Source organism: Andrena cerasifolii, chromosome 3 (genome assembly GCF_050908995.1).
Source record: "Andrena cerasifolii isolate SP2316 chromosome 3, iyAndCera1_principal, whole genome shotgun sequence".
Taxonomy (NCBI): Eukaryota; Metazoa; Arthropoda; class Insecta; order Hymenoptera; family Andrenidae; genus Andrena; species Andrena cerasifolii.
In genome coordinates, this window is record NC_135120.1 from 121,984 (window position 1) to 135,565 (window position 13,582).

The 13,582-nt window shown below is 41.8% G+C and overlaps 2 long non-coding RNA genes across 3 annotated transcripts; one reads left to right on the plus strand and one right to left on the minus strand.

The window, feature by feature from the left end:
- The first annotated feature begins 1,756 nt into the window (after window positions 1-1,756).
- LOC143366803 (uncharacterized) lies at window positions 1,757-5,272 on the plus strand. The gene is made up of 3 exons (XR_013084823.1): window positions 1,757-1,793; window positions 4,879-5,073; window positions 5,176-5,272. It is a non-coding gene; the product is annotated as an uncharacterized LOC143366803 (long non-coding RNA).
- A 4,576-nt stretch (window positions 5,273-9,848) lies between these two features.
- On the minus strand, window positions 9,849-11,212 carry LOC143366785 (uncharacterized). 2 transcript variants are annotated; one of them, XR_013084814.1, is made up of 4 exons: window positions 10,575-11,212; window positions 10,240-10,515; window positions 9,960-10,119; window positions 9,849-9,879 (listed from the first exon to the last, which is right to left on the minus strand). It is a non-coding gene; the product is annotated as an uncharacterized LOC143366785 (long non-coding RNA). The 2 variants fall into 2 exon arrangements; XR_013084813.1 differs by having other exon boundaries at window positions 10,240-11,212.
- Between the last annotated feature and the right edge of the window lie 2,370 nt (window positions 11,213-13,582).

The window sequence follows — 13,582 nt, forward strand, 5'->3', positions numbered from 1 at the left end:
TTTTGAATATGTACTCTATAAGGCAAATAGAACAAATAGCACACAACTTTTCAGGTTCGACGAGGTTCCTGGATATCTAGAGCTTTTCCAACGAAAGTTATTGAAAAATTCCATCATTTTTATGATTATATTTTAATTCTGTTCGTTGGAAATTAAAATACTCATGTTTGAACTTGATTTGTACCTCTGCAATCCATTATTCAAAATACTAACAATTCGCGATACAATTGAGCACTTTTGATATATAGCTTATACTGAAGCCGACTCGCCCGGGCCGGGCGAGCCGAGCCGACTCGCCGTCTAACTTCACCTGAAGACTGGGCTTTTCAATGAGACAATTTCGCTAAAGGTACACATATGGACGAACATATTGCGGTCAAAAACCCACAAAAGAAGAAGCAATGTGTACATATTTCGTATTCAACAAGTAACTACATATGCTCAACATCGAATTGGTAAGCATCGATGACTGTTGCTAATTTTAAACATTATCTTCTACATCACAGAAATAAAATCGGAATTACATTTTTTATCCATTGAAAACTACGTACAACGATTGAAATAATCACAACTGCATTATAAAGGAAGCATATCTAACGAAACGCGTATATGTAGTTTGAACGTTTTATAATAACAAAACGCATATAGTTTGTATAACATATATAACGAAATTTAAAATTTCTACATTCCGTCTCATCGGCTCGAAAGTTTCAGGAACGTACTGCTCACAGTTTTCACATAAAAATGAATCCAAACACGGTATAAATCGAATTATTAATTAATTATACAATGATGAACGTACGAATGGGAACGAGTGGTGCAAGCGGGGTGAAATAATGGCATGTGTTGCGGTGCGCGTAGCATAGAATATGTGTACGTAAAGTGCCAAAGATAGTATACGTAATTGAAGAATATGAATAATACTGTATTATATACAGCAAAATACCGTGCTGCTACTACTACATCACAAACTGTAACTTCATACTAATCTGTACCATAACACGTAACTTACCTTTCTCGATACTTTCTATTTTTCGACAAACGCTTTGCAAATAACTTGGGCTGCTTCCTTTTTGTACCATCCTCCAAATAGCGTTTATTTCTTGCATCTGCGGCTTCCTTCTTTGATTCCATGGCTACGGAATGATCACACTTATCAACACTACGATAACGAACCACGCAGGACTGGAACAATTCACAAATTATGAATATTCCATATGTATCAATATCTGCGCAGTAAATGAAACCCCGATTGCTTTCTGCGTCTTCACCGTAGTGCAAGCGGCAGAAAACTGATCAGCTAGCATTGTCGCTGCATTAGTTACAGATGCTGAAAAGGAGAACAAAAGATAGTGTGAAAAGGACGGGTATATGCGTTCTATTCCTCTCTTTCCCATTAGGATTGGTGTATGCTGATGCATTTACATAGAGTATGTACTTCCGGGAATACTTTTGTATTGCAGAAATGTACCCAAGAAAGAATTTTGGATTATCCGGTGCATATACTTTTGACGTATCACCTTTGCGCATTTGAACTTTTACGCGGGCCGAGATGTGTCGCTCGGTCCTTGGTGCAAGTGAAATACAAAATATTGAACGAGTGAGAAGGACAGTTTGGGTCCAGCCCAGCGGTTTCAGGAAAGAATCGCAAGTTGTGTAGTAGGATCACCTACAGGAGTGGTGGTAATGTGTGCGTGAATAGCGCCAGCAATTGTTTTCTGGCAACGCTGGCCCTCGAGGCCAACAAAGCCTCGATCGTCAGAAGCACGCGTAACTGTCGACCAGTAAAGATCGTAAGTACCTTCACGCTTCCTACGCCTGCCCTTTTCACTATACGTGCCTGTTATTATGAAAGTGGTCTAAATTCAAAGTTTTCATTTACATTTTACTTATTTTTTACGTATTATATCAACATGATACATAATAAACGTGAAGTTCAATTTCTTTCTTTTTCGACTGACGCCATTTTCATACTAACTGACACACTTCTACATTTTACTTCCAACCCAAGACTGTATTTAGACAAAGTCCGGGTGAAGTTTCATTACCGTCATAGTATTGTTGTAATTCTTTGTGTAAAATCTATCGTGTGAACTGTGATTGTTTGAGTGTCCGCGTGTTTCTCAAGCTGCGTATCGCCATTGCGAGGCTGCCTCGTATGACACACCCCACGGAGTGGACAGTCTAGAGACTACCTCGACCATGTTTATTTTACGAGGCATCAGCAGTCGATTTTTCGACGTGCTCAAAGGTGCCTCGCAGCCCCATGATCAAAAATCGCATGGCTCGGGCGACGCAAATATCATGCTGGAGGTAGCGCGAGACTGTCGCACGCGCCTCCCACGCAAAGTGATCATGCTGGAGGTAGTCTCCAGACTCTTCACTCCGCGAAGCATGCCTCGCGCGGCAGCCTCGCAATGTCGATATGCAGCTTCACGCTCAGAGATTCGTGTATTCATTCTCATGTAGACCAGAGATGGGCAAAGATAATATCTAGATATACTCGAATAAAAGATACTTTATGTTTATTCGTTATTCGCAGCTTTCAATAACACGATTTATCTTCATTCGAAACATCACGGATAAATAAATTCGAAGTGATTTTATTCGACGGGTGAAAGATAATTTTTTTATTCGAAAGATAATTTCTGTCTTCGAGGATCTTTTATTCGAACTGTCGAATAAGGTTTTCATCTTTGTCCGTAGTTTGTTCAACTTTTATTCAAAGACTTCGAATAACTTTTGACGCGCGATCTCGCCCATCGTCCGATCTTCGACGCTGGGTCGCGACCGCGTGATCCGCGTACTTTTGTCACGCGATTTCGTCGAAAACGCAACGCCGCACGTCCAACAATGCCGTGTCGTACGGACCCGTCGGTGATCACCACGCGGCGATGCCGCGTCTCTTACATAATACAAATTATTTCAGTTAAAGAAGACAAATTTTTGACCATTGATTTTGCAATTGTTCTGAACAACTACAATTTCATAGTAGCACGGCGTTACTGAAAAATTTGAAAAAAAAATGTGGATATAGTCCTACTGGTCTTATTTACGGACAAGTTTTCAGAAATACGGACACTATAAAATTGGCCACATCAAATTGAATTGAATGTGACGGTATACGTACAGTATACAGTCAATTACGAAAGTCTTCGTACATTTGCAAAATTTAAAACATTTAAAGCAAAAACGCAAAACGAAGCAAGGGTTTGGAGTATATTTCAGATATTAACTGATTTATTAGTTAAAATTAAACAAATTATGTAAAGATGACGATGTGTTTTACATTTGTTTCCACGAAAATATAAATAGACCGATAGTACGATTTTACATTTACGAAAATCCGCATACAGTTAGCATGGGTAATATGGGTATATTAAACTGAATAGAATTTGTTATGATAATAATTACAAGAATAATAATCAAATTTTGTTTTACAAAAGATATTGTGATTTTGTGTTCCCGTTTATTTGCATTTTCACAATCTATCTAAAGTTAACCAATAAATAAATTAATGTCCATCAAACTTCCAAAACCCTAACTTTTTTATAGTATTCGAAATTTTTCCGACGAAGACTTTTCCGACTTTTAGAATTTATGGATTGTTAATAAACTTGCGAGATCCATTCGATTGAAAAGAGTTCAAACACGGTATAAATTGGATTATTTCTAGAACTATAAATAATTAAATATGAATGCAACATTTCTAATGTAATAATGCTAAACATAATCCGATTTATATCGTGTTTAAATTCAGTTCCATCTAAAAAATCTCAACAGTACCTATGTTACTGAAACGTTCATGCCGATACGATAGAAAATGTGAAAGTGTTACATACATCCTATTAATATAAATATAATCTACCGCAAGCAAGATTGTATGGCTCTCCAGCCGAGGCTCGAATCAAAATCAAAAGCCGCCGCCGAATAGCTCAAGTCCTCAGGCTGAGGACCTCAGCTCGAGGCGAGATCGCGCGTCAACAGTTATTCGAAGTCTTCCAATAAAAGTCGAACAAACTACAGACAAAGATGAAAATCTTATTCGACAGTTCGAATAAAAGATCCTCAAAGACAGAAATTATCTTTCGACTAAATTCAATTCGAATAAAAAAATTATCTTTCACCCGTCGAATAAATTCACTTCGAATAAATTTATTTATCCGTGATGTTTCGAATGAAGATAAATCGTGTTATTCAAAGCTGCGAATAACGAATATACGTAAACCGTGTTATTCGAAGATTCGAATAACGCATAAAGATAAAGTATCTTTTATTCGACACGTTATTTAAATAATTTTTTATGTAGATAATGCCCATCTCTGACGTAGACTAAGAAAGTTATGTTATAATTTACCCGCGAAATGTCTTCCTTTAGTTGAAAATGAAGACAAATGATGAAAACAGTTTCTAAATATTAGAAGTGAAAAAATTGGAAATTTTAAAACCACAAATGTTGCACATTTGAAAATACAGATATTTTGAAACTTGATATCCTCACAATTACAAGTATTGGAAATGTTTGAATTTCAAAGCTTTCGAACTTGGAAATTCCAGTATTTAGAAATCTGAAGATTCTCCACCTGCGCTAAATCTTGGCTAAAGGAAGCCTATATTGTACACAAATGTACCAACTTGATAATCGTGTACTCTTCTCAGAATTGGGCAAAATGTAATATAATTATAAATTACAAATTACGATTAAAATGTAATTGTGTAATCAATTACACAATATTACACGATTGTGTAACCAATTACACAATTACATTTTAATCGTAATTTGTAATTTGTAATTAGTTTACTTTTTGCCCAACTCTGATTCTTCTATTGCATTTTCTTACGTTCAATAATTTCAATGTTTCTTCGACTCGTTTTTAGATGTCTGACAAAGCAAGTATTCAGAATGCAGAAGAGGAAGGGACTCCGTCTCGAGGACGGAGTCCACCCAGCAGGGAGCCTCAGTTCCGACAACGGAGTCCGCGAAAGGAACGGACTCCGTCCTCGAGACGGAGTTCGCCGACGCCATCCTCGGCAACTGTATGGATGGAGAGAGCGGTGGAATACAGACAGAAGGTATGTAGATAACCATTTCTTACATTTTCATGAAAGTGTGAAAACGTCTAGTCATTATTGCAGTAATTAACATAAGATTTATGTTTATTGTTCATATTACAGTACAGCCAACTTAAAAAAAATTTAAGAAAATAAATTTGTGGAGGAGGAAAAGATGGAAGAGGAGGGCGAGGAGGGAGAGGAGGAAGTCGAGGAAAAGGAGGGAGTGGAAGAAGAGGAGGTAGAGGAGGAAGAAGAGGTAGAGGAGGCAGAGAAGGAGGAAATATAATAAATTATAATTTTTATAATTAATAAATGAAGTTGTGACGAAGCCACGTCACGCGCCGTTCGAGCATGCGGTGCAGATCGGTTAAGCCGAGTTCCGACCGCGACCGCTAGGCGGCCGCGAAACCGTGAATCGTCTCGCGAGCGAAGATGTACGGTCTGTCAATATAAAGGCCACGGCGAGCAATGTGGACAGCTCTTGTACAGTACATAGTAGTGTGTAAACACCGCCGGACCGTACATCCAAGACGCTCTTTTTGTATCCGTGAGGTGTGCACGTGTCGACCATAGTCACACGGTGCCGATTACCAGCCTCCTTTCCGAAATAGGCCGGTAGGAATCTTGCGCCCTACCTTGCCAATAAGGTGTCTCCGCGCCCAATAGGCCAGAGCCCTATTGCACATCGGAATTTTCTTGTACGACTCCCGCACGACTCGCCTTATAGACCGTCAGGGCAGAACATTCACTACCTCCACATCCTCCGTCCCCCAGCTCGTCGCAAGCGCCGCCGCGTGAACTAACGTCGACGCGATCGAGCCGAATCGAGAACCCGCGACTCGGAATTGTATAGCTAAAAATAAACAATTCTTATTTATTAGAACCACGCCTCTGATCGAACCTGGCCTTACCTTCTCCGTCCCACCGGTAACCGTCTCGCCAACCGGAGACGGTCACAAAGTCGTCATTTTTTTATTCGAATTTTCATTCATGTCGGCCATGATTAATTTTATCGTATTTATTCGTACTTTAGTTGCGAATCATATATTTAGTCGAGAAAGTACGAATAAATACGAGAAAATTATTCGTGGCCGATAATTGAATTAACCACGATTAAATTAATTCAATCATAGCGCTTCAAATAAAAATTCTTTAACAAAAATATGTATTCTTTTTTTCATTTGTAAGAGATGTTATAAGTATAAATGAATAAAACACGAGTATATCGTTTAGAAATGTTTAGAAAAGATTTAGTCGTGTTTTATTCATTTATACTTATAACATCCCTTATACATTATAGTATACATTCATCAAATTTTGTATTTTAAATATTGAGCCACATTATACTCCGTACATGCCCAGTGTAACGTATACGTCACATTTAGAAAATGATATTTCCACTGGCTTTTTTAGGAAACAGAACAATCCAGTGCATGTATTGGCACCAGTTTTCAGTTAACTAATCGCAATAAATAATTGTTTTCCGCCGGGAAAATTGTCTGCGCACTAAAGTAATGTCCATCTCTGGTATTTTGCCATATAATTGAGGCAGTGAGAGCAACAACGGACTCACCCACATTTTTTTCGAAAGTGAGTTAATAGCAATAACGTATTCCAATAGGCTCTACTAATCATATCGATGGCCTAGTGCACACATAAGATAATACAATAATGCAAAAAGTATTTATTTAATTATAAAGTATCATTGAATGATTGATCCTGTGAAAAACGCTAAAAGGGGACATACAATATGTGTGCATTAAGCCATCGATGTACAATAGGAAAAATTTTTGTTTGAAGTAGGTTAGTCCGTTGTTGTTCTAACTGCCTGAATTACTATGACATAAATACGACAGCGATTTCAAGTGATGTATATGTAACGGTAAAAGCATTAATTTAATAAATGTATACAATTCCCAGCAGTTCCTACGTCAATGTATGCCTAAAATGAATATAACCTAACCTACAATCGTCCGAAAATGCATACATTGACTCCATCATGCTTTTATTGTGGCTCGTATATCCAGCTATCGCTTCAGTTTTGCTATGATTCGACGTTAGCAGTCCTCCCAAGTAGGCGCCATCTCGTATCCACTAGCTGAACTAAATTTGTAACGTGACTTTCTCTGTATTATCGCCAATATGGCGGAATTCGTATTTGGGAGTGCAGACACGATAATACGCTTTTCGTCCTTATATGAGCAGATTTTGAGCTGGGTGAGGCCTCATTCGAAAGAGGAAGGTTCGGTGCAGCGCGCTCTGGTCATCGTTTGAGTCACAAAACTCTTTTAGTGACCTAAAAATACTTGGATTCATGCGGGTGTATTTTGTCGACTTTTGCACTACTTTGAACACTCAGATTATTAGATATCAACACAATCTCGTCGAGCCATGACGAGAGCGCGCTGCACTGAACCTTCCTCTTTCGAATAAGACCTCGCTCGGCCCAAAATTCGCTCATATAAGGACAAAAAGCGTATTCAACTAAACCCATGTTTCGGGCCAGATTATGTCGATATACAGCGCACTGCATTACCCGTGTCTACCCCCTTAAGTTATTTTACCCGTGTGGCGTATTATAGATAATAAGCAGAGTAGGGCCAGGGGGACCAAGCCGTCTTTGTTTGGCTGAAGTTTTCCCGTTTAGTTAGCACCGCATTGGTAGGAGGCGCTAGGTACATCACACACACATACCTACGTGTATCAGTGAGCACGACACACAACCTTTCGACGTTGGTGAAATGTTACCATGACGACCGTCGTCATTTAGAAATGTTTGGCGCAGACACGAGGAAGTGTCCTCACTTTCCCTGGTTTACCCTTTCTAAGGCCGTCTGACCATGGATTGTCGCGTCAGTGACGCGTATGCAGCAGATAGAAGGATATACAAAGAAATTGAATATATTTTCTTTTCCTAAAAAAAGAAGAAATATTCAATTTTAATGTTTATCCTTCTATCTGCTGCATACGTGTTGCTGGCGCGACGATCCGTGGACAGGTTTTAAAGTAAACGGTGCATTACACGTATACACATACACATACGTCCCGATTCACACCAATTCACACATTCACAGTTTAGTACGCACCTCATTGGTAGGAGGCGCTACAAACTCTGCTTCAACTTTCGTAAAAGGGAAGCTTGGCCCCCCTGAGTAGGACTGCTATTCTTGCACATGGTGCAAGAATATATAAGTCAACTAAGAAGTATATCCTACAGGACTAACAACGTGGAATCATAGCAAAACTGAAGCGTTAGGTAGCTTGATAGCTCATCTTAATATTCGGTCACTTGTTGCGCATTTGTCTGATATTATTGGTTTACTTGATAGCCATTGTTTTGATGTTTTGGCTCTTTCCGAAACCTGGCTTTCGGATGCTATTCCGTCATCTGCGCTTACTATTCCTAACTATTCATTTTTTAGGTCAGATCGCAAATCTTCGCTTAAACAACGTGGTGGCGATGTCGCGGTTTATGTTAAGAGTGATATCTGCGAATCCTTCCCGCTGGAGAAGGTATAAAGAATTCCGTAATATTTGTGCTAATGCCCTTAGAGCCGAGAAGCGTGCGCTTTTTAACCATCTTTCGTCCTCATATAGTTCGCTAAGGAAATTTTGGAATGTTCTCTCTCGTGCTGGCAATTATCGCCCGCGGCGAAATAATAATCTCCCTAGTACCTTTTCGGATCCTAATGCTATTAACGATCACTTTGTTGATTCTATTCCTACTACGTAATAAACAACTATCTTGATAAACCCGTTGAATTTTCTGCCAGTTTTTCCTTCGTTCCTTTCAATCTTGGAGATATATATTCTATCCTTAAGAATATTAAGTTTACTTCCTCTAACCCCTTCGATTTGTCTGGACAGCTACTGTTATCTTGTACTCCCTCTTACCTCGATCCGTTACTTCATATCTTTAATTTTTCTATAACCACTGGTTCCTTTCCTTCTTGCTGGAGACATACCATTATCACTCCTATTCCCAAACCTGCTGATCCGACTACGCTTAACTCTCTTCGCCCTATATCGCAGCCCCCTTTTCTTTCTAAACTCTTCGAGAAATTATGTTACCAGCAGATACTGTGGTATTTAAAATCAATTCATGCAATTCCACCTTTACAGTCCGGATTCAGACGTGGTTATAGTACGACTACTGCCCTCCTCTATATTACGAATACTATTCTGCGGGCTATTGATTCGTGGAGGGTAGCTTTAATTACGTCCCTTGATTTTTCTAAAGCGTTTGATACTATCGACCACGACTTGTTGGTTGCTAAGTTGAAATCACCAAAGTTTGTTTCGCCAAATTATCGTGCACCCTAATGACCGCCGTTTTCAAAGGCTGCTTTGGCGACGACGAGAAGACGAAGCAATCAGCTATTACGAGCTGAATACTGTTACTTACGGCCTGACTTGTGCCCCCTACCTGGCCATTCGCACGCTGCGACAACTGGCTCAGGATGAACGCTCCAGGTTTCCACGGGCTGCTACGATCCTGGAAAAGGATGTCTACATGGACGACATGCTTACTGGAGCCGACGGAGAAGAGGAGGCACGCGAGATTCAAGAGGAGCTGCGCCTGCTCTGCAGGGCGTGCAGCTTTAACTTAAGGAAGTGGGTATCTAACGCACCCACCTTATTGAAGGAGCTCCCAGGCGAAGAGGTCCCATCAGCCGTCAACTGGGAGGAAGGCACACTCCACACGGCTTTGGGCGTCCATTGGAACGTGCGCGAGGACGAGTTCCGTGTCCGGGTAGCGGAGGATCACGCTACCCCAGTGGTTACCCGTCACACCTGCCATCCTGGGAGAAGCATCCCATCATCCTACCAAAAAAGGGCCATTTCACGGAATTGCTGATCGATGAAGCTCATCGGCGACCTCTACATGGAGGGACACAACTCACCTTGGTTGCCTTACGCCAAAGGTATTGGATCCTGGGCGGTCGACAGAGAGTCAAGGCTCACATTCACCGCTGCGTCACCTGTCTACGTTGGCGGGCTGCGCCCGGCCAGCAGCTGATGGGAAATCTACCAGCGTATCGAGTCACCCCAGCGCGGCCCTTCCTGCAAGTGGGCCTGGATTATGCTTGGCTGTTTACCCTGTTGGCTTCTCGAGGCAGGGGCCAGCGGACACATAAGGGTTATGTTGCGGTATTCCTCTGTTTAACGACTCGTGCTGTTCACTTAGACGTTGTATCTGATTATAGCACAGAAGCCTTCCTCGCGGCATTGCGGCGCTTTACCTCGAGGCGGGGTCTCTGTTCTACCATCCACAGTGATCGAGGCACCAATTTTGTGGGTGCAGTACGGAAGCTCCAGAGCCTGGAACACCTCCGCAGCAAAAGTGAGGTTATGCAGGCCCATCTACTCAATGACGGCATCACCTGGCGGTTTAACCCAGCTGCTGTCCCGCACTTCGGGGGAATTTGGGAAGCGGCCGTCAAGTCCACCAAGCATCATCTGCAAAGGGTCGTAGGTGATCAACACCTCACTTTTGAGGAAATGACGACTCTACTTACTCAAGTTGAGGCGTGCTTGAATTCACGACCGCTGCAACCGCTGAGCGACGAGCCGGGAGATGTCACGGCCCTCACACCAGGGCATTTCTTGATCGGTGACGCACTTCTCGCCGTTCCCGATCCACCAGTGGAAGACGTCCCCAGGTCACGCTTGTCTCGATGGCATCTACTGCAGCAAATGAGGCTGCAGTTTTGGCGTAGCTGGTCGCGCGAGTATTTACAATCACTCCAAGCCCGCAATAAATGGACGCGACCTCACCCCCAACCACGAGTTGGGGATCTTTGTATATTAAAAAACGAGCTTTTACCACCCAACAAGTGGCCACTCGCACGAATCACGCGATTGATCCCCGGGCCGGATGGATTGACACGTGTTGACCACATAAAGACCGCGCGATCGGAATTTGTCAGACCAATCGTTAAATTAATCTACTTACCTCATGTTCAGGCTGCCGAATCGACGAATTCCGCTTCAAATACACAGCACTAACTCACAACCGGATCTAAATCGATGAGGGATCTCCACATGGGCCGGGCGGCGGCGCCGCGAGCCGCGAGCGATCACGCCATAGCGTCTCAGCCAATCCACGTTACGCCTATAGTACATTCATTCATCGAACGATGAATGGCGGGCGGGAAATGTTCGAGAAATAGTACTTATTGCGCCATCTCCCGAGCCCGAGTTAACTCAGGCGTGGTGACGCAATGTTCTATCCCCCCGCCCCTTGTTCATGTGGAGCATCGATCCTATCTCATCGGCGATCGATGGAAGGGGGAGAGCACGCGGTTTCGAGAAAATCTTGCTCGATTTATCTCGCACCATACAAGCGCGAACAGGGAATATCGAAACGAAATAAAAAACGCCAAAAAGACAATAAAAATGCCTGTGGGTGTAACTACTGACGCACAATTGGAGGAGTTGGCAAAACGTATGCGTATTCCATTCTTTAGAGGTGTTTTTATGCGCAATGCACTACCTGCTGGAGGAGTACGTCGAAAAGAGAGCGGTATCGTGAATTTGGACAATGTCGAGGGACCGGGGACTCATTTGGGCCCTTTACACGGATGTTCTTGCGTGCCACTTTTGCGCGTCAGACGCCAGCACGGCACGCATTTGGCGTGGCGCGCCGGAACGTCGGAAGGAGCGCGCTCATTCTCGCGGGCCAGAACATCGTACCCGTCGCTACTTAGAGACAGCGAGTTCGGGCTCCAATTTATACGTCGACTCCACATGCTTTTTCCAGGAACCAGCGCAGTCTTGTATTGTGTACTACCTGTTCCAAGTATATTATTGATCTGCGAAACGATCGGCAAGACACGATCGCGAAAAATATACGAATTCCTCGATATACCTGGCCTATAGAGGATATCATAAATGCCGTTACTGTGGGGCACACTGAAACATCTGTTTTTACGAAGCTACATTTGGTTTACCTGAAGGTGCTATAAATTATGGAAATGGTTTATTACTCAGTTATAACGACTGTATTGCGATCTGCATTCTTCTTGCAGACGAAAAGTTTCCACCTCATCGGACGTTCTTGCTCGCATCTTGTGCGTGGCTAGAAGTGTGGCGCTTCGGAATTCCACGTTGTTGCGTGCGCGTAGAACCGTTGTCAGGCGTGTCGCGTCCAAAAGTGTGGCGCGCAAACCTCGACTCCAGAAAAGTTTACATAAGAGACAGAAAAGGTAGTTAGAAAAGGAAAGCGGCACTTGAAACCAAGGATTCGGCGTGGCGCGTGTACTTTACGACAGTGCGGAAACCCTGAAGCTTGCGTCGCGCCTGGCAGCCAAGACTCTGCGAGCCGCTACAAGCGGTAGCAAGTGAACGCGAATTTTTTAAAACCAAAGAATTAAATATATTTACTTCCAGCTTTGTGGCTTCATTTGTCCATCTTTAGGGAATATGAAAAAAAAATGTATACAAAAATAGTGGTTATATCCGGAGTTATAGTGTTACAAATAGAATAAACTTTATTAACCATAAGCATGATGTTATTGATTTTCATCTGCAACCTAGTAAATTATGTCTGTACCTACCTATCGCAAAATATTAGCGTAAAATCTAAACAGTCGGATATTTAGTTAAAAATTTAAATATGGATATCTTAATACACATGGAACGTATATTTCGATACACGTGTACCCGTGAATTTCAGTACACGGGAACGCGGATACTACGTTCCGTGAATTTCAATACACTTTCTACGCATCTCTAGTAAGAAGTGAACGCGATTTAAGAAAGGGTCAAAACTGATTTGACTGACAACTATTATGCGGGTGGTTAATTTCCGCACATTTAAAAAACAGGACTGGCCTATTAAATTTGCCCTATCGAAACATGCAATCCCATATAAACATTGTTTTTCTATCTCGAATATGTTAGGAAATATCCAACTGTTTACTGTTCCCGCTGATACCCTGTATGTACCTCTTTATTACTTTCTGCCGTTTCTTCTTCCATCTACATACATACCTAGTTTCAAGGGTTCGCACAGGCCTGCTCATCGTCAGAAACATTTGGCGGCCAGGCGTTTGCGAACCGAAGGACACTTTTCTTATCCCACCTTTCTCTTCACCCTGTCTACGTTTTTCTCTATTTTGCCCCTTTCATCCCCGTTTTTGGCCTGTCACTATCTTTCTTGTTCGCTATCTCTAACTCTGTCTAGTCGTTCCGTTTTAACCGACGAAAAATTTACGAAACGGTCACTTGTTCTCGAACCGGCTTTCAGACTTCACATATCGCGCACGCATTATTTAATTTTTTACTGTTATTTGTTACTATTAATTGTTACTGTTAAGTGTTACTATTACTTGTTACTATTAATTTTTACCGTTAATTCTTACCATTAATTGGTACTGTTAATTGTTCTTGTTAATTGTTCTTGTTAATTGCTACTTTTAATTGTTGCTTTTAATTGTTGCTTTTAACTGTTAATTAATAAATTGGGTTGGCTTACGTGTGTTCGTTACACCGAGCCACCTGAAGAATCAATGACGTGCGTGAA